This window comes from Podarcis vaucheri, assembly GCF_965113315.1.
Source record: "Podarcis vaucheri genome assembly, chromosome: 4".
Classification (NCBI taxonomy): Eukaryota; Metazoa; Chordata; class Lepidosauria; order Squamata; family Lacertidae; genus Podarcis; species Podarcis vaucheri.
The window spans coordinates 39,590,946-39,613,318 of NC_138762.1; the positions used below are offsets into that span (position 1 = coordinate 39,590,946).

At 45.6% G+C, this 22,373-nt stretch overlaps 1 long non-coding RNA gene across 1 annotated transcript; it reads left to right on the plus strand.

Annotated features, from left to right (window-relative positions):
- Nucleotides 1-11,406: 11,406 nt before the first annotated feature.
- LOC309530795 lies at nucleotides 11,407-22,286 on the plus strand. Its single transcript, XR_014218897.1, has 2 exons — nucleotides 11,407-11,533; nucleotides 21,843-22,286. It is a non-coding gene; the product is annotated as an uncharacterized lncRNA (long non-coding RNA).
- Nucleotides 22,287-22,373: the final 87 nt, after the last annotated feature.

Below are 22,373 nucleotides of genomic sequence, written 5' to 3' on the forward strand. Positions count from 1 at the left end.
GATTGACCTGCTGCCGGGGGCGGCGCTGCCCAAAGGGAAGCTGTATTCCATGTCTGAAGACGAACTGCAGGAACTCAAGGAGTTCATTGATCATAATTTGAAACGCGGTTTCATCCGAGAGTCCCAGGCAGCGGGGGGCAGTCCTGTATTCTTTGTGAAGAAGCGAGACACGCCCCAGAAAAGGCTCGTGGTGGACTACCGCATTTTGAACAGTGTCACCAAGCCGTCGGACTTCCCCATGCCCCGAATCGACGACCTCCTCGCGAAAGTACGCAAGGGCAGCGTGTTCACCAAGTTGGACCTGCGAGGGGCGTACAACCTGATTCGCATGCGGGAAGGAGATGAGTGGAAGACAGCCATGTTCACACCCCTGGGCACCTACGAATATAGAGTTATGCCTTTTGGATTGCAAAATGGCTCCCACGTTTTTCAAGCTTTCATGCATCACGTGTTGGCGGGGCTCCTCTACAAGACGTGCGTCTGTTTCTTGGATGACATCCTGATCTTTTCGGAATCGCAGCAGGAGCATGACAGACACGTCAGGGAAGTGCTGAGCAGGCTCCAGCAACATAGGCTTTACGCCAAGCTGGAGAAGTGCCAATTCGACGTGACGGAGGTGGATTTCCTGGGATACAGGTTGTCTGACAAGGGGCTCGCCATGGACAGCGCCAAGGTTCGAGCGGTGTTGGATTGGAAAAGCCCACACAACCGGAAGGAGGTCCAACGATTTGTCGGCTTCGCGAACTTCTATCGCAAGTTCATCAAAGGCTTCGCTATGCAGACTGCAGCCATTACAGACACGCTCAGTTCCAAGAAAAAGAAGTTCATCTGGACAGCGCAGGCGGAGCAGTCCTTTCAGGCACTCAAGCGTCTTTTCGCCTCGGAGGAACAGCTGCTTCATGTCGATCCTAGCAGGCCGATGAGAGTTGAAACAGACGCCTCGGACAGGGCCGTCGGAGCAGTCCTGCTGCAGAAGGACCCGCAGGGGGTTTGGAGGCCCGGAGCGTTTTACTCCAGGAAGCTCAGCAAGTCCGAACAGAATTACACCATCTGGGACAGGGAGTTGCTGGCTATTCATGCAGCGTTCAAAGCATGGAGGCACTTCCTGATTGGAGCCAAGCACACGGTGCAGGTCTGCACGGACCACAAGAATCTGGAGCACTGGCGCACGGCACAGTTCCTGAACCAGAGGCAGATACGTTGGGCTGAGTTCTTTGCGAATTTCGACTTCCGAATAGAGTATGTCCCGGGGGACACCAACATCATGGCGGACGCGCTATCCCGTAAGCCACAGTATCTGGAGGACGCCACGCCAGCGGCCGCCATGCACATCTTCGCGCCAACAGTGTGGGCGTGCGCTGCGGCGACAGTGGACCTGGAGGCGGTGCGACAAGCATTGCAGAATGACTCTTTCGCGCAAGCAAAGATGGCTGAGATGCGAAGGGGCACGGCAGCGACCGACGGGTTCCAGCTGAGAGATGGATTGCTCATACGCAAAGGGGCCATCTACGTGCCGGGAGACGAACTTCGCGCCAAGGTACTGCATCAGCTGCACGACGCGCCCACTGCCGGGCACTTTGGCAAGGAGAAGACGGTGGAATTAGTCGCCAGGGATTTCTGGTGGCCCGGAATGAGAGGGGAGGTCGCGGACTACGTGGCGAGGTGCGACACCTGCCAGAGGGCCAAACCAGTGCACAGACCGCCGGCCGGACTGTTGGAACCGCTGCAAACTCCGGTCGAGCCATGGGAGAGAGTCGCCCTGGACTTCGTCACGGATCTGCCCAGCTCGAGGGGCAAGACGGCCGTGCTGGTGGTGGTGGACTTGTTCTCCAAGATGGCGCATTTCATCCCGTGTGCGAAGGTGGCCACGGCGGAACAAACCGCCAAACTGTTCATAGACCACGTGTTCAAGGTTCACGGTCTGCCACGGTCTATTCTGTCCGACCGCGGGCGGCAGTTCATCTCGAACTTCTGGCAGAAGCTGATGGGCTTCCTAAACGTCAAGATCAACCTGGCGTCGGCGAGACACCCGCAGACCAACGGGCAAGCGGAGCGGGTCAATGCCATCATGCAGCAGTACCTGAGATGCTATGCGAATCAACAGCCTGCGACGTGGGTGGATTACCTGCCGCTCGCCGAGTTCGCCTACAACAACACGAAGCACGTGTCCACGGGGGTCACGCCGTTCTTCGCCAACAACGGGAGGCACCCCAGAACCTTCCCGGGACTGGAAAGACTGGTGGAGGGGGAGCCGCAGACAGCAGATGCGTTCGCGTCGGAGTTGCAAGAGGTTCACGATCAGCTGCGGCGGCACCTGGAGCTGGCCAAACACGCATACAAGGTGCAGGCAGACAAACACAGAAGGGTTGGCGAAGAGATCCAGGTGGGAGACTGGGTCTGGTTAGCAGCCCACGCAGTGCCGGCCAGGTCGTTGGCCAAGAAGAAACTAGGGCATAAGCAACTGGGGCCCTACCAAGTCGAAGAGCAGGTCAACCCGGTGGCTTTCAGGCTGGCGCTTCCGGAGGGTTCCAGAATGCATCCGGTGTTCCACAGATCGGTGCTCACTCCCTACAAGGCACCGCACAGGTTTCAGGAACCCGGCACGGCGCCGAGTCCGCTCCGAGAGGGAACCAGGCAACGGGGAGTGGCACAGGAGGTGCGCCTCAACGAAGTCACGGAGATTTTGGACTCCAGATGGGGGGAAGAGGGGGTAGAATACCTTCTCGCTAAGGAGGGCACCCCGGCCAATGCCAACAGCTGGGTGCCGGGCTACGCTCTAGATGAACCTCTGCTCAAGGAAGAGTTTCATGCCCTCTTTCCCCATAGGCCAATGCCGGCGGACTTTTTCGACGACTGGCTTTTCACGCCCACGCTTTCAGCCAGCACGTTCCGGGGGTTCGACTCGGATGAGGAACCGACACGAGACGCCCGTTCCCCGGAGGGGTCACCCTCGGGATCTGCCTCAGAACCCTCGTATTGGTGGGATGATCGACCAGAGGAGCAGTGGCGCAGGAAGTGGCTGGAGGGTCCAGGACGAGCTACGCCTACAGAAGGAAGCGAGGGAGAGACCGACATGGACTTTTTCGGGGACAACCAGGGTCTCGAGCACGGCGGCACGGAGATGGAAGCAGAGGTGACCGTCGTTGACGAGAGCAGGGAGGAAGAACCGGGAGTCTGCGGATGGAGGCCGGCCACGGGAAGCGAACTGTACCCGACATTCGTCCCTTTGACACTGCAGCACCCAGTTCCCGCACCGGAGGGAGGGGAGGGGGGAAGGGGGGGCTTTGAGGGGGGGATGGATGTCAGGGGTTCAGGAGCAGAGGCGAGGGCAAGGGAGGAAACAGAGAGCGAGGGGGAGGAGGCAGAAGAAAGGATGAGTGACGACGACGACCCGAGATCTCCGAGTCTGTCCAGTGAATCAGAAGATTCACAAAGAGGAGCACCAGTGGCAAGGGCAAGGGGGGAGACTAGGGGGACACCCCAGGAAGAAAGAGCCAGAGGGGACTCAGAGGGGAGCAGTTGGAGATCGGGACCTACGTCACCGCCAGAGAGTAGGGAAGAGGAAGAGCGCCTGGGAACTAGCGCTGGCAGCTCACAACAGGAGGGAGGGCACGAGTCAGGAGTGGCCACACCTTCATCGGGGAGCGAAGTGACGGTTAGACGGAAAGTGGAAGGTTGGGCGCGCGCGCCAAGTTCAAATGCACAGGAAGGTGGCGCAGTAGGCAGCCCGGAAAGAGAGCCAGGTCCTAAAGCCCGGCGCAAGGAGACAGGGGAGTCAGGGGGGTCAGCGTCAGAAGAATCCCGGAAGGGAGAGACCCAGGGGGGCAGAGGGACCCAGAGGAGAACTGTCAGGCGGAAAAGGTGGAGCAGGGCTAGGATATTAAGTTGGTGCGCAAGGGGCGGAGACTCAGAAGGAGCTTCGCCGACCTAAGCATAAGGCGTAGGGTTGCACGCAGCAGCTCAAGAATGGAGACTGTAACTCAATAAAGACTTTTAATCAACAACCGCTGGCTAGCGTGATCCTCTGTGAGCTAGGATCTGGAAGTAACCCTGACAGGTACCTATTTATCTACTTGCACTTTGACGTGCTTTCGAACTTCTAGGTTGGCAGGAGCAGGGACTGAGGAATGGGAGCTCACCCCGTTGTGGGGATTCGAACCATCAACCTTCTGATCGGCAAGCCCTAAGCTCAGTGGTTTAACCCACAGCGCCACCTGTGTCCCACACCAACACAGATACACCATCACAAATACAGATACATCACAGATACTGCTTACTGTTCTTTCTGAGACACAAACACCCCACTTCTAAACTGCAAGATCATTACTTGTTAACTGAAAAGAGAGCTGCCCACTAGCGAAATAAGCAGAAAAGATCCTCGGCTTTTCTACTTAACTGTGCTTAGCTCTTTTATCTTCAAAGCCTTTTTTTAAATAAAAAAAACCATGCATTAACTAATTAATCCTCACTACACCCTGGGGGAGAGGGAAAGAGAGACTTATGTTCGATACTGTTATTTCCCAGCTAGTCCAATTAGGCATAATTGTGTCTCATTTAGGCTGACCATTTAAAGAGTCAGGCAAACAGAGGCAGCAGCAGATTAGAGAGCCTCTCACATAAAGCCAATGAGGAAAAAGAAATGACTGTGAATGGCATAGCTGCCGCTCACTCTCCTCTCTCAGGTTAACTAGAGTTGATTCGCACCGCCAAATGCCTATTGAGAGACTCACTTCTGCAGGCACATTAGGACAAGTCATTCTTCCTGCAAAAAGCGCACACTTTTGTTCCAGTGGGAATAGATATCGCCTCATCATTGCTTCCCCCATAAGCTCAAGACACAATCCTGCCACCAGCTATCTTCAGGAAAGCCCCACTGACAGCAACAGAGCTTCAATACAGGGGCCACAAACAGGGTTTCCGGACTTAAAGCTGGAAAAGGTTCATGTACATTAAATCCAATGCAGCAGGAGATAAAGTAGGTGAGGATTGTCCTGCATGTTCCTTCCTCAGTCCTATTGCCCATCCTCTCCTGAACTTGCTATAGTGATGTAGGTATGTCACACAGTAAGCAGTAAGCAGTAGAGGAAGGTGGACATCAGGGCTTTCCCCTTATCTTCTGCTGTATTGGGGGGTTTAAAGATTTTTCAATATTCATTTTCTTGACTCTCTGGCAACCCTGTCCATATCCTAACCCAGATGTGGTACAGTGCATGGCCTGATGCAACAAGCTCTTCTTATGGTCTTAGTTAGGCAAATTGCAATTCAGGGTGTGGAGAACAGCCTTTACCAAAGGTGTCATGGGCTTTGAAGACACTCGAACTCGGGACGCAAGGGGGAAACGTGCTAGGAGGAAGGCACGCTTGGCAAACCCTCACCATGATCAACTCCTGCCCAGAAACCAATGTCCCCACTGTGGAAGGACGTGTGGATCCAGACCTGGCTTCCACAGTCATTTACGGATTCATTGTTAAAACCGTGTTTATGGAAGACAATCTTACTGGGCTACAAGTGATCACCAAAGAAGAAGTGATCGCCAAAGAATCTGTATTGAAGCCAACATTCCAAATTCTTCATTCAAATGTTATCTCCAAACTCATCTGAAGAGCTGGGTATGCAAAGAGGGCTGATTTGCAGAATACACCCAGAACTTCCCAGCTATGTAGAAGTGACACAGAATCCCTGTCTACTGACCACTAGGAGTCTAGCTTGGTATTGCTTTGATTCGTGAGCTCCCAACCACGCAGTGTCCCCATGTTTGGAAGTCTATTCCTGCAACCATAAGCATTATAAGTAGCAGCTCAGCTGTCAAATTGTGACCAAGGCTTAATTTGCATTGGGTCTGACTAGTGCTCACTTCTGATATCTATTTACTTTCTTGGGTGACCTTTCTTTTAAGCAAACATACAACGGCGCCAGTTTCAAGTTACTATGCATTGCAACTTTAATTTGAGTTTAATATAAGGCATCGTTCACAGTGAAAATCAAGCTGCACAAACATAGCGTGAATAGTAGATCTGCATGATATCTAAAAGTGGGACCTGCAGCAAAAGATTGCAGTGTAGAGTGTGCCTTTTGCAGGTTTTCTGCCACTCGCCTTTTTTTTTAATGATATTTATTGAGAATTTAAAATTACAGAGAAAAAAAAGAAAAGGAAAAAAGATAGACAAAAAAAAAGAATTAGACAATACAAGTCAATAGAAAGAAAAAAAACAAAAAACAAAACCCACAATACATCAAAACCAAAAACAAAAACAAACAAAAAAAATTAAAAATAAATCCAATATTCCCAAATCTTTATCTTTCGTTAACTTGTTTCATCGACCTCCTCACACCTCCCATTTTTGTATTCTAGTTATTAATTATCTCAGCAAATCCTTTCCATCTTTCACTATATTCTGTCATTAAATTACCTTAATTTATTTTAACATTATCTTACCATAAAAAGCCCTGAAGCTTAAAGCTTTAAACTTATTTATACATAATTCCTTTTAGCATTTCTACTAAAGCCAAATAGTTTCATTCCAACATTTTTTCTAACACTCATTAATTTTACAATAATTCTCTAAATGAATTTTTAAACTTTCTTCCAATCTTCATCCATCATCTCTTCTTCCTGGTCTCGGGTTTTGCCAGTCCTTTCTATCCCTTCCATCTAGTCCATCAACCTGATGACCTTCTATCCAAGGCTCTTAAGTCTTTTCCATGTCCCTTCTGCAGGTCTTCTTCATGTTTATACCTGCACTTTACTTTGTCTTCTGCTGATCTTATTCTTAATTTCCTTCCTTTCTCACTGAGGAGTAGATCTCGGGGAAACTCCAACTTGACAATATCTTTATCCCTTCTCGACAGGTCAGCCCATTCTCCATAATCAGCACTGAAACCCAAAAGATATTTGAAGGCATGTTTCAAAGTCCCTCCAAGGTTAAGGGCCCCCACAACTCCAAACTCCCCCTGGCCCAAAACCAGATCCCAAAAGTCAAAACATCCCTGCATAGGGGGATCTATCCAACTTCCCATCTCCAAACCAAACAGTGCTCCATCTCTCCAAATCTGACTTTCTCCAGGTTCAGTCGTCAGAAACAACAACTTATGTTCCTGCAAGGCCGCGGCTCTCTCCGTTTCTATTACTTGAGGTTCAACAAGAACCTCCTCCTTTGTCTTCTGCACAACTTGCCCTGTCAAAGCAAATTCCTGAGTTGGTTCCTGAGTGGTTTCTGTATAGGTATTCACTGTTTGTCCAAAATTGCTAACTGCTACAGTCATCAAATCCATCTTCTCATGTAGCTGTTCCAGTAAAGCGTTTGTGTCAGGGGTTCAGAAGCAGAGACGCAGAGAAGGGTGGAAACAGAGAGCGAGGGGGAGGAAGCCGAAGGGAGAATGAGTGATGATGACGACCCGAGATCTCCAAGCCTAAGCAGTGAGTCAGAGGACTCCCAAAAGGGAGCCCCAGTGAGCAGAGCAAGGGGGGGATCCGGGGGGACACCCCAGGAGGAAGGGAACAGAGGAGATTCAGAGAGCAGCAGCTGGAAGTCGGGACCCACGCTCATAACTGAGGGCGGCAGCAGCTGGAAGTCGGGACCCACGCTCAAGACTGAGAGCAGCAGGGAGGAAGGTAGCCAGGCATCGGGTTCCGGAGGCTGTCAGCAGGAGGGAGGGCACGAGTCAGGGGTGGTCACGCCCTCCTCAGAGAGCGAGGCAACGGTTAAGAGGAAAGTAGGGAGTTGGGCGCGCGCGCCAAGTTCAAATGCAGCGGAAGCTGGAGCAGTAAGCAGCCCGGAGAGTGAGCCAGGTCCTAAAGCCCGCCGCAAGGAGGCAGAAGGATCAGGGGGGTCAGCGTCAGAGGAGAGTAGAAGGGAGGAGGCCCAGGGGGGCAGAAGGACCCAGAGACGTAGGGAGAGGCGAAGGAGGTGGAGCAAGGCTAGGGTATTAAGCTGGTGTGCAAGAGGCGGGGACTCAGACGGGTCTTCGCCGACCTAGAGCAGAAGGTGTAGAGCTGCACGCTGCAGTTCGGAAATGAAACCTGTAACTCAATAAAGACTCTTTTAAAGTGGACGCTGTGTGGCGTGGTCCTATGTGAGCTGGGACCTGGTAGCAGCTCTGACAGTTTGTCTTGCAAAAAGCAAGCACTAAGGCTTCTTCTGGGCACATTCTTGTTCAAGGTCAATGTCTGGTTCTCACAGCTGTAGAATTCCCCAGATCGACTCCAGCAACAGTTTCACAAGCTCCCTCTAGAGGAAACAATTTCTGTTTGTATCTGTCTTTTTAAAAGCAGATCCAGCAACAAAATTCCTTTCATTTTTCAGATATTTTGTTCCTTTTAAATGCAAAAGGAAACATTGGAATCAATATGTTTCTCTTTTTTAACTATCTGTCAAAAAACGTTTTATTCACAGTCAATGAACTTCCCCAAAGCGTCTGTCTCTGACACCCCGTTCCCAGGTTCAAGACGGTGGAAATTTATCTTTCTTTACTCTCTCTCCTGCAGGTTTAAACACTCTAAGATTTCCCCCCTCTTCTCCTGCTTCCAAGGGGGGTTTGGTAGTTTTAGCTAATGGAAATTTAGTCCTTTACAAACAACTTTCCAGACTTTAGCTTGCAATGTGTTTGCATCAATCTATTTACAAAAGCAGAAGGCGGACTTCCTGTTTAGACCTTCCTGCTTCAGTGCCAAATTAAGATGTTTCATAGTCCAATTTTCCGTTCTACTCACGGGTAGTTGTTTAAAGTCCAATTGTCCACAGGAAAAAGTCAGCACTCTCCAGCAACAGCAATGCGGCTTCACTCCGTGAAAAGAGCAGTCAATTCGAAGCACCGCGCCGCTCACCCCACGTCGCTCCGGATCCCCGAAACCGGGTTTCCCCGCGAGTAGGGGAGGCGCAAAAGGTGCCAGCCGAATCCCACGTCCACAGGCTTCTCCTGCCTGTGGTTTTTGGTGGGTCTCCGCCTCGCCGTGGCGGTCCAGACCCTAATTCCCACGAAGTGGATTCCTCCCAATCAGAGGAAATCCGCCATTGCCGGAGGCGCTAACCCGGAAGTCCCTTCTGCCACTCGTCTTATAGGTATCAGACAACTCTAGCCTGGTTTCAATTTAAAATAAAATTCCCATAAAACGTTACAGGTTCAGTAAATGCGATTAGTAAAGCTAAAAAGGAAAGATCTGAATTTTGAATAGTCTTTTAAAAGATCAACCAAAGCATTACTTTAGAAACAGCTCAGCCACCATTATCTCCCCTCACTGTGGGGAAGAGCTGTAGCTTGGTAGGAAAGCATTTGCCATTCCCCACTATTACACTGTATCCCTACCTGTCATGCAGTTCTTATTGTCACTTTTCCTGAAAATATATATTTTAAGCCTTCTGAAGCATAGTCACTCTATTTTTAATGCACAACTGAGACAGCAAATGGGGGAGGAAGGGGGGGGGAGTCTTTTCCAGATTCAAATATCATTTAATTGTACATGCAGTAAAAAATTGAAACAACTTCTGCAAACAAAAGTAAGGCATTCTTGAGCAATCACCGAAATAGGCAAATCTAGGGCTTTGCCGGTAATCCTTTTTCTGAGAAATTGGAAGAAACAACAACAAAAAAGGCTTGTGTTGATTTATTGTGTATTTAACTTAGTTCTAGGGTGGAATGTGAATGGAACAAATGAACTGTAAAGCTTCAAACTGTCTGCTCAAATTGATAGATTTTTTTAAATAAAAAAAAATAAAATACATTTGAGGCTGCAAATCTGTAAGAGGCAGCTCAGAGACATTAGGACTCTTCTCCTAACAACTGCCATCGCTCTGGCTGTCTTGGCTGGAGCTGATATGGTCCAATCTTAGCTGGAGTTATAGTACAAAATATATGGAGGGTACCATACTGGGGAAGGCCACCTTAAGGTGTTGTACACACTTCTTCCCCTGCTTTCTAGCATCAACTTTGCTGACATCCATAGTCATTTATGCACCAGTTTCTTAGCCCAAACATCCTCAAGCTTAGTCAAGACCCGTAGCTGCATTTCTCTTAGAGTCAATTGTCTTCCTCTGTATCTCTCCTGCTCCTTAGGCTTTCACCATGTGCTCAGGTAGAATGAGATTCAATTGCAAGTTTTCCATTGTGGAATATTGCCAGAAGTTACTTCCTACGCCCCTGAGTAAGGGGTGAAACTCAAGAGCAGGCGTAGGCAAACTCGCCCTCCAGATGTTTTGGGACTACAACTCCCATCATCCCTAGCTAACAGGACCAGTGGTCTGGAAGGCCAAGTTTGCCTATGCCTGCTCAAGAGGAAAATAGGTCTATTGTGGTGCACATAGCCTTGCTGTGGGAATGAGAGAAGGCTTCCTGAGGGAGCATGGAGCAGTCAAAGAAGGGAGTCTATGGGAAATGATACTGACAAGGGATATCTTTTCTTTATGTTTGGGTTTCTTAACTTTTTATCCCTCTTTTCCATCAAATGGGGCTCAGGGTTGTCAACAGCAATAATGCAATAAAATGCAATAACAGCAATTCTGGGAAGAGCAATCAGAGGAATTAATGCAGTTTTCACAAGTAGGGACACAAGATAAAAAAGCAATGCTCACATATCTGAGTTAAATATTTTGCTGCCTTACATTAAGGCCCTTGTTTAAAAATCGACCTAAAGCCCTTATTTAGAAATTGAAAGGGTTTGGCTGTGGATCCAGCAAATAACCTTATTGTTCATTTGGGCAGCCATAGAGTTCTCTAAGTATTCATAGAAGAAATATCATTTCAAAAGAGAAGAATTGAAGAGCCATTTTGAAGTGAAATGAGGTTGTATAAACAGATTGCTCCGCCATCCATTTTCCACTTACAGGCATCAAGGGGCTCTTGTTTGGCGTCAATAGCCAGGCAAAATGAAACACAAGACAATGAAAGAATGGTGGCCACCCCTTGTCCACTGACAGAGAAATCAGATGCCTTGCATGCCAACAACAGCTGATCACGTACGATGCTTGAGAACAAAAGGAGCCCTTCTGGAGAATATTTTATTTCCATGGGTAAACCTGGATTCCAGTGTCATAGTATGGTTTGTTAGATCAACCCTGAAAGCTTTTGAAATGCTCCAGTTTTGAGTTGGTCAAATATGCCCTTAAATTCAGGTTGGTCTGACGCAGTCGAAATAAATGAAAAAATTGTCCAGTAGCATCTTAGAGACCATCTAAGATTGTTCTGGGTATAAGCTTTTGTGTGCACGCACACTACTTCAGATATGGAGAGGTATCTGGTATCTGAAGAAGTGTCCATGCACACGAAAGCTTATACCCAGAACAATCTTAGTTGGTCTCTAAGGTGCTACTGGACAATTTTTTAATGCCCTTAAATGTTCACAGACCTTTACTAGAAATCAGAATTATTACCTGACTTTTGCATCATCTTTCATCCCAACTTTCTTGACAGGCACATGGAGTGTACTCCCTGCTATGCAAATCTTTGTGGGCTGCATCTGGAACTCAGTTCAGAGGAGAAAACAAGGTCTTTATAGCCCAGGATTTTGACAGTGCTCAACAGGCAGCCAGATGACTTTGGGGTAGGTCATCAGAGGCCATGAAGGCAGCAACTCTTCATCTTGACTGTCTCCAAGACACGTGGTATTTGGCTCCTCCTCTCTGAGAGACACATCCCCCAGTGGGCATTGTGTTGCTTGTTAAACATTTATAGAAGAATTAGTACCTGGATTTGATTGTTTTCATGCTACCTCCCCATATACCGCCACAATCATGTCTTTTAGATTGGATTAGATTGTTATATTGGAAGTCTGCAAGCAAGGACTGTGTTGTTTTTAATCTTGGTAAAGAGCCTTCAGAAATTTTCACGGCAATCATCATCAAGTATTTAGACTAAACTGCTTCTGAAGTTCCACTTAGGTATAACAGCTAATAAACATTGACAGATCTATCATCCAGGTGTATCCACAGGTTCCGGACTTATTACTAGAGTCTATTTTCAGCAACAGTCCTGTGCTTCAGTTATTAAACTGAATGCTAATGATAATACTGCAGACACAGTCTTTAAGAAGGCAAAAGGGATGCAAACAGCTGAGTCACTGAATATCTCCAACCAGAGCTCTGCTCAACATTCAAGGTTCCTTGTGGTGCTTGCTTTCAATCTGAGGTGAGAATTGTATGACACTCAACAGTTTGGCTCACATTGTAATCTGAGCCACAGAAGAACTCCATCCTACTCAACACCAACTAATATACTAATTTATTCATTCAACCCTTGACCCTTTCTTCCCATGAGATGAGCCTGCAGACCCACCTAGTCTGATATTCTGTTCCCAAAGAGGTCATATACAATATACCTGTGGGAAAGTGGCAAGCTGGACAAGAGCACTTTCCTTTCCAGTGGATTCCAGCAATTGCTATTCAGAAGCGTTACTGCCTCTGACCATGGAGCCAGAGCACAGCCCAGACTGTGGCTACGAGCCATTGAAAGCCTTGTCCTCCATGAATTTTTCCAGCCCTCTTCTAAAGCCACCCAAGTTGGTGGCCATGACTGCCTCATGGGAGCAAGTTCCATAGTTTAACAATGTGCTGTGTGTGAAGACGTACTTACTTTTATCCATGCAGAATCACCCAGAGCTCCACTTCACTATTAACCTTATGGAATTGCAGTGTCTGTGGTTGTGGAGAGCAAGCAGGTAAGCCTTTCCCTCCATCCCTGGCAGATAGGTCATCATTGAACTAACTCAGGTGGCAGGGAGAGAGGGAGGGATGCTGCCTCTGTTTCCATCTCAGCATCAACCATCCGGGTAAGGGAAAGGGAGAGAGTTCTTCTGGTGCTGCTACTGCTACTAGTGTTACAGACAAACAGCCAGGTAAGATGGTTTCAGAGATGGGTGGTCAATGATTAGCGATTAATAGGAGAATTTGAAGAAAGGAATCAGACCATGTCATGCCATTCTTTCAACGGAGTGGAGCTTGAAAAGGGATTGTAACTAGACTGAGGGGGGGGGGACGGACACCTAGTTATTTTCTGATGTTTAGAGTAGAGATGAGGAAGCTACGGCCTTCCAGATGTTTCTGGACTCCAACTCCTATCAGTCCCAGTAAGCATGGCCCACGATCAGGGATGATGGGAGTTGTATTCCAGAAACACCTGGAAGGCCAAAGATTCCTCATCCCTGCTTTAGGGGAAATAGTTCGGTTTATTTATTTAAATATGCTGAAAGCAACTCCCCAAAATGCTAATGAATACATCATTACAAGAAGAGCCAAATACTAAATCATTTCAAGTACAGCAATCCAACCAATCACTCTGTTTGAATATCAGAACATCAGAACATTTTAAAGCCATCATGAAATGAACTATTGATCATGAAAGCGTATCACTGATCATATATTACATGGGATGGAATTCAGCACAGCAGTAAAACAATTGTTCCATCAGCACAATCATTTCTACTTGCCAGGTAGACTGACTTCCCCTTCCCCTCCACCTCTACCATGTGCTGTTCTGGGGGTTCTGCTGAGGAGATTTGGGCAGGATGCAGGAGGTGTGTGAGGGGAGAAGAGGGGCAAGTCCCATTGTACTAGCAGGACTCATTGCACTGGCTTTTGCTAGCGCAACAACTTAGCTGATTCTGGCCCATAGCAATTAATAAATCTATACTATCAAGTGCATAAAGTATTTATAGAGGCCCTTAAAGTGCACACTTTCCATAGCAGCTTGATCATACAAAGTGCTTTAAAAAATCACCTCTTTATCAGTCCTCCATGTAGCCAGACACAATTCTAAATAAAGCCCAGGACAGGTGGGCTGATCACTGCTTCCCATCATGCCAAGGCTGTGGAGCTATTTGGTGGCTCAGTTGGTTTTATATATTTATTATGAACATGCATGTCCTGCCTTTCTCCCTTTGTGGGACTGAAAGGGCCATATATGAGATTCCCAGGAGGTCTTCTATCCAAACACCGAGAAGACCCAGGACCCATTTAGTTCCACCAAGGTGGCTGCCTCATGAGCTTTCAGGCTATACCTTTATGAATGGAAAAGGGCAATATCTTCTAGAAACACAGAAAATGTGTTCACATCACCCCAATGAGACCTAAGTTTCTCTGGATATTGCAAATATTCTCTCCCCATAATGACTGTATTCACCAAGATAAAAAAACAAACAAACTTTGGGTTAATAAAAAAGCACACTTGAATATCATGAACAATGACAACATTTCTGTGCCCAGGCACAGTTCACTAGAGGGAGCACTAACACTATTTCCTTCTCGACGGCATCATCTTTTTACCGAAATGGTTGAATTGTAGGTTGATGTGTTTTCCATTTCTAAAATCTAAATGACAATAATAAATGGGCTGAGAAATCACCATAATATAATTGGGGGAAGCTGTCTCTTCAAAAGAAAATGGAAGTATTTTGATAAGTGTGGTTCTATTAAATAGATCCTGATTTGTATGCTGAGGGACCAACCTTTGTGAAGCTGACTGGTTGATGTTTCCCTTCATAGTTAATCAGGGACTGGATCAAAGTATGCTAAATGTTCCTTCCTGAAAGGGAAATCTCTCTCCCCAGCCTTTGGAAGGAGACACCCTACAGGTGAGGGGAAAGGCAGGTAAGTAGTTTAGAGGTAGTTTGCAGCTTGAACTGGGAGGCAGAAAAAGAGAATGAGCAAGCTGTGATTTGGCCAGAGATTAAACATCTCAAGAATGCAGGAGCTCTCTTAAGGAAGCCAATGTGGGAATGAACAGAAGCTCTTCTACCTGCCACTAGGATTCTGCATGAGTAGTAGATGCCACAGAAGTGCTGCTCACTTGATCACCCTCTGACTGAGCTGCTGCTGCTACAAACTGGGGTGTTGAAGGGAAAGGGGTGAGGTGGCTGCAAGGTTGGCACAGTGCAAAGACACAAGCAAAGCCAATCCAGTGTTCCTGCTGGCGCATTTGCACCATGCTGAACTCACTGTACTATTCCATCAAGCTGTCCACTACTGCCTGATTAATTTCAGTAGGGCCAGTTTGCATATTTGCAAATAAAACAAATACTGCAAGTCTCCAGTGTGATCTCATCTAAAGGATACTAAACCTTTTAGTATTACTGCTGGATTTCTCACCACTTGAGGAAATGAAGAATGTGTGCTACCGGCCTTGGAAAAATCCTAGCGACACTCCATAATGTATTTTTATTAGGTGAAGAGCACTCAGCAAAACACTATCTCCCTCCAATGCATAGAAGCAAGAAGTTTAAGATATCTCCTGATATACGATGACCATAAGTCCTGTTCTAACAAGGATAGTCCTCATTTGCAGGGTTGTCAGAGAACAACCCTCTCCTGAAGAAGTCATCTGAAGTACTATCCTAGAACTATAGAAACATAAAGTTTGAAGGGACCCTGAGGGTCATCTAGTCTAACCCCTTGCAATGATGGAATCACAGTTAAAGAATCCCTGACGTATGACAATCCAAATACTGTTTAGCCCCTCAAATACTATCCCCTCAAATACTAAAATATTCCAGTGAAGGAGAGTCCACCACCTTCCTAGACAGTCGGTTCCACAGTCAGAAATATCTTCCAAATGTTTAGTCAGAATCTTCTTTCTTGTAATTTGAATCCATTACTCCATATTTCATGTGATAGTCCTTCAGATATTTGAAGATGGCTATCATATCACCTCTTTTCCAGACTAAACATACCCAGCTTCCTTCCTGCCCAAGTTCAGTGAGCAGGGGCCTCTGATTTGCACAACAACCTAGACAGCAGACTGAAGTCAGCTGGACTGAAGGCAAAGAAGTCAGCTGCTCAGAGTCCTCCCCACTTTGTTGAGATGTTTTCCATTAAAGTTACAGGCACCATTTCTGAATGTGCTATAAATATGATTCCAGTTACAGATGGGTAGCCGTGTTGGTCTGCCATAGTCAAAATAAAAAAAATTCCTTCCTGTAGCACCTTAAAGACCAACTAAGTTAGTTCTTGGTATAAGCTTTCGTGTGCATGCACACTGTATATCTGTATCTGAAGAAGTGTGCATGCACACGAAAGCTCATACCAAGAACTAACTTAGTTGGTCTTTAAGGTGCTACAGGAAGGAATTTTTTTTATTTTGACTATAAATATGAATTAGCATATTAAAATTTAATGCTGGCTGGCATCCTCCTCCTTCTCACTGGAGGTGCCCCAATTGTGGAATTCTCCCCCATCTAAAATATGGATGGCTCCATCCCTTGTCACCTTTAGATGAAAGCTGAAGAGGGCATCTATTTATTTAGGCATTTGATGGGCATTGGTGTCTGTTGTGATTGTGTTTTAACTTTCTGGTTGTAATACGAGCAGAAGCTGGTTGCTGGATGGGACTCTGCTGCTTACCAGATGGGAAGGAAGGAGACTGTGGGGAGGCTGGTGCGGTGCAAATGCCCCACGGGGAGCACCAGATTGACTCCACCAATGTGTGTGTGTTTTATGCTCCCCGCTCTGATATTGCTTTGCAATGAAGGGCAGGTAACAAATTTGTCAGATCATGTTAAAATTAAGCAGTTTACACAATGAGTCTTTTAAAAGCTGGTGACATATTTCCATCCCCAAGAGTCAACTTTATGTCCATATTTTCTTGTCCTGGAGTACCTAAGGCTGCTCCTTTTCTGCGCACCTAATGAGTCCCTTGCAGGCTGCTGCTTTTGTGTTCTAGTGATTCAGTCGAAGTCACTTGTGGCGTGAAATGCCACTCATCATTCATGGTGGGTGATATATTTCTCTCTGTATCTTTCTTCCTATATATACTAACAGCTCTTTTGTGTATATATATTTTCTCTGGCACTTGCAAGTGTACCAGTTTCTTTCAAAACAGACTACTCAATCATGAAGAACGATCTGTGTGGCACAGGAAGTACTACATTTCTTTCTCTTTCAGTTCTTCAGAAGGGCTGGGTACCAATTTCCCCCCATCAGCTCCACCAGGGAAAATGCATTGTATAATGATATACAAATCAAGTGAATCTAGCCCTTTCTTTTTGGACAGCTGCTTCAAGATAAAGTAAACCAACCCTCCATGTAGAGATGGCCTTTGACTGGAAAGATGAGGCCTAAGGGAAAAGGCTGGGAGGAGAGCTGAGGGCAACAGCAAGGTGAAAGGATTGATGAAGAATCTAGAATGCCTAGGGTTGGATGTGCATGATAACCTGAAAAGGAGCTCATTGAGGTCCAACCAGGTCTCAATTAGAAGCATTGAGAAGAAGTAACGAGTAAAGAAACAGAACGAAGGTAACTGGATAGCATAATTATTGGAACTGGGGGAGACATTGGGAGGGAAACCAGTCTGGTGTAATGGTTAGAACATCTGAATAGCTTCTTCAGACATCCCTGCATTGTCAGTGATCTTCAGATTACAGGCTTTCCTACCATTCATTGGTGCCCTTAAGTTGCTGTGTTTTGTAAAGAAGGATAATGGCATCCTAATGCGACTAAAATTACGGGAAAGCAGAGGTTGGCCTTGCAGGTTTCATTAAGGGTCTTCCTCGCTTTACTCCCCACCCCCTGTAAATGCAAGTCTTGATGGTTGGGTGTCATGGTCACTGAACTTGCTCTTGCAGGAGAATTTGTGCAATATTTTTCTAATTTTCTTTTTTTACAGGACTTTTACAAAGATGCCCAGGGAAATATGAAATATTACTTTTACTGCCAGAGTGAAATATTCAATAGAAGCAACTACAGCATGAAACAAAGTGTTCTTCTGAATACTTTTGGGATTATTATTTTTTAAAAAAGGAAAGAACCTGAGGTTGGAATTTTTATATACTTTTAGCGGTTAAAATATAGTTTGCTAAAGGAACAGGAGCAAACAGTCATGAATAAAGAGCATGACAGCAAGTAAGAAATCTTCTGTGACTTCTGAATTCACCTTTATAAATATTGTACATTGTGCCACATTCTCTATAATCAAAATGGAACAAGTGTTTCCTTCCTCACCTCTCAAATATGTACAAAACTGAATAGACATGATCTGTCTGAATAGAATAGCTCCGAGCTCTTTTGAGATGTTCATCTTCTGGGTTCAACCAGTATAGAAGAGTGGGAAGGCAAGGGTGACAGCTTTGTCTCTCATCATCTTTCCATCACCTTCCATGAATTAAAGGGTGACTATCTGCAGCAGGGGGCCAGCTCTACTTGTGTTGGCTCTCTGTGCAGTGTGAAAGCCTTGGAAATTAGGGTTTTATATAGTGATGGGGTGGAGCCAACCAGGAGCCCACCAGCGAATAGAGCCTCACTGGTGGACTGCATATTGGCTATGGCCATAGCGGTCAACCAGCAATGAATAAAAGCCATCTGCGCCTGACTCCCTCCCTTTCATGCGCCTGTAATTGTGCATCATTAGCCTTTTATTGCATTCAAGGTCAAGGCTTTTGTTATAAAATTTAACCCTATTTTGCTTCCTAGGTTCCTTCTTTAACCATGTTTTTGCTTCCTTTATTGCCTATCCTTGCTATGGTGGCCAGTGGTGGCCAGGAAGGACTTTGCCTGCAGACAAATTGAAGGTTTTGGTTTACACATAGCAAAATGGCACAACTTTTGGTGGTTGAGGCACTGAGTGGAATCCTAGTCATTAAGCTTTTGAGTGAAGTGGTGCCTCATCCTGTCATGAACCAGCAGTGTAGTCACTGCTTAGAGGGGTCTCAATGGAAGTCTCTGTCCAGAAGCCAAATGGAGGCCATACAACTTCCAGTGACAGTCTTAGGACTGGTAGATTGGCATCACAGGGGAGGTCCTAATCCTTGGCATAACCCTACGTTTCAGCCCTCCAGCAGGAAGCTAGAAAATGCCTGAGCCAAAATTCTATCTACATCTGTAATCAATAAAATTGTTGCCATTTTTAATTTTAAAAATTGTTGCCAGTTCTGTGTCTGCCTGAGTTTCTTTATCACACTTTAGCTATACCTGCTGCGCAGGGGAGGGTGGCACTGCAAATAGCGATGTAACCCAGAGGATGAACACCAGAATAGGGCTAGTGTCTTTCTGGTGTTTTTTTTTTATAAAGCCCCTGTTTTGCAGATTATATATATTCTCTCTATTATGCTGTGCTTGATCTAAACATTGTTTGTTGGTTAAATATCATTATCTGCTCTTTTTGTTTGTTTATTTTTTAGTGTTGGTTTACAGGATCTTGAAAGTTAGGGCTTGCAGCACTGCATAACAACATGCTTTACATGCAGAAAGTCTCAGGACCAGAGGCAGCTGGTGGAGAGGAGTTGTGCCGCACACCTAACCCCTAGTCAACCATGTTGCTGTGCTAACTGGAAAGGAGAGGATGAGATGGCTAGGAGGTCAGTGCAGTGGAAGCCCAGAGGCACAAGCGGCTGATAGGTTCTGCTGCCGTGTGTTCACTGTGCTGACCTCTCCCTCCTAATAAGCACAGTGGTGCAGCTGACGGGTGGCTGTGTACATGGTAATGTCCCTCTCTGCCCTGGCATCTTAAATAAAAGCAATTGATATAGTAGGACTTGGGGGGGGGGGACCCTGGTGAGAATGATAAGAATTATCGGTGAAATATCCTTAGTCCACAGAACTACATCTCCCAAGCTTCCCTGGGAAGAGAAAATTAATACTATACTTCTTTCAGTCTTTAGTGTATATGTGGCCTAACTGAAAGGAGGTTCAATTCAGTGCCTCCCTCATTCCCTCCTACCAGCGACAAGCAAGTAATGTAAGAGCTTTGATTTGACAAAGAGGCACATAACAAAAGAAAAGATGCTATTAATCACTGGAGATTATATAAATCTGAGAATTCTTACATGTGAATGGTTTAGCAGAAAAACATACACAGGTTTTTCATTAGCATTTGGTTTATTTATCACATTCCTGAAATAAAGCCTAACAGATGTGACTGTGTTTGCAGATCAGGCAGCACATATTAATGGGGAAAGAGACTTGATATTTATAATTGAAGCATGTGGGACAACAGCAATGACACCTGACACCTGGGGATACCTGCCACAGTTTGGACTATATGCTGCCACTGATTGTTTTCCTTTGACTTCGCTGATGATGATGATTTATCAGATATTTTTTCCAATATAAAGAGCAAACAAACCCACATGCATCAGTGTGCAGCTGAGCAATGGACTGAATCCCCTTGAATTCAATCAGGCAAACAGTTCAAGAACTGTTGTTCCTTATAAGGCTTGCTTTCCAGACACTTGAATCCCTCAGTGCCAGGCTTTGGGTGAATTCAGACAGGAAGGGAAAACACACACACACATACACCAAACAACACGTGTGAGGTCTTTTCCAGCACTAATAGGGGGTAAGTGGATCCTGTGACTCCACAGCTGAAGGAGGTCTTCAAGATTATAAGAGCACTCAGGTAAGTTCTGAGTGGTGCCATTTGTCCACAGAGCATTGTGAAAACATGTTATATGAAGCTGCCATACACTGAATTGAGCCATCTTGGAATGCAGGGAATCTGCATTATTTTAGATCAGGCTGTTTGTCCAACAGTCTGTTCTGACCAGCAATGTCTCTCCATCGTCTTGGGGAAGCCCTATCACATACGACCTATCATTTTAAGTGGGGATGCTAAGGACTGAAAATGGGACATTCTGCATGCAAATTATGGGCTCTGCCACTTAGCTAGGGTCCATCTGCATACAACCCATCAGCATATATTCCGGCATTGTTTGGTCACTGTGGGATACAGGATACTGGCCTTGGGAGGGCCTTTGGCTGATACTGCAGAGCTTCTCTTATGTTCTTGGTACCCCTGCCCCCCCCACTTTGCATCAGGGCTTGCTGTGATGCAAAGAATTGTGCCACTGTCCAATATGGAGGGCTTTGGGGTTGTTGCTCGTCTAATAATCAGAAGCCATATTTGGAAAACTGATGCTTTACTCCTTGCATTGACATATGTTGGAAAGCAAAAACAGGCAGGACTCTAGAGTGTTGTTCACATAGGTGCATGAAACCTGAAGACATAGTAGCTCCCCCCAGGGGATTAATGTTGACAAATTTCAGAATAGTAGACCCAGCAGCTAGCCCCCTTGCAAGTTTTTGTTTTTCAAAGTGTTTTCAAAAGTAAAAAGTAATAGCCATGATGGAATTCTAAGAGCCTAGGTAGGCAGGTATTTTTAAAATAGTAGACTCAAGCTTATTGCATCATCATGCTGCTAATGCTAACTTCTTTAGCATTTGTGTGTTGCCTGTGTGCACAATATACTGGACTGTGTATAAAATGTATTAGTCTTTGGGGGACAGAACTATCAGCATTTAGAAGGGAAAAAAACTGCTGAAAGCTACTTAGAGCCCATAGGATAAAGGGATATAAAGTACATCTATCTATTAATGAAGCTAACAGATAATTAATATTGTGGAGATTCTCATTAGTATTCTGCCATTCGAAGTACTGTAATATAAAAATTAATATAAATCAATATCAAGAAACAAATACAGTCTTCTGAAGCTGAAGGTTGAACAACAGTCCTTAGTGGGACTACTCTAAATTAGTTGCAGCAGATAGACAGGTACAGCTTTCAAAATCTGCGTCCTTCTGAAAATCCTGCAATGCTTGGTTCCATATCCCAGGCAAATGAAAACTCCCCCCTTCCCCTTTTTAAAAGTGACTTCAAGTATATTTATTGCTTGGAGGTGACCATTAATTTTGCATTGTGGAGCACGTTACATTTCTCCTGTGTGCACTATTGCTCTCAGATCATTTCCAGTTCCTTTGCACTCATTCCATTTGGTTTTGCTGTGGTCTGCATTCCGAAGATTAATAAAAATATATATTCTGCTACCTCTTCAGTCTGAGCCTTCCTTCTGAATTGATGACCTTGATGTATTAGTCAAAGCTCATATATATATATATATATATATATATATATATATATATATATATAGCAGAATGGGACCTACATGGCATCCCTGGATGTTCTTGTGATATATAATTTCTCCCTCCAACGAGGTGAAACTCATGCATATGAAAGAGGAATACAACAGTTCTCACCGTCTGGTATGGAGAACCATTTGGAAAGAGAAGACCCAAGGCAAATGTCAATCCTGATGGTAATTTCTGCTTAAGTTCTACAAGCAGAAAAACAATACAAGTGCCAAGATTGCCATTTATGTGACTTCTGAGGCTGGAATATAGAATGAAGATGTACATGGAAATGAGTGGTTGAGTTCAACTGTCTTGTATAGAGCAGCTCAGCTCTGACTTGCTGAAAATTAATATTTCCATGACAGATGGTACATTGTTCCTCTATTTTCCAAAATTGGATTCAGCTCTATGCTAGAAATTCCTGCCATATAGGGTGCCCATTGAACACTAAATATTACTCTGTTTCATTTTCTGTTTGTTTCTTTTTTTACACTACACATACTGGGATCTTAAAAAGTACTCCATTGTGCAGGAATGGCATTTGTTTTCTCATC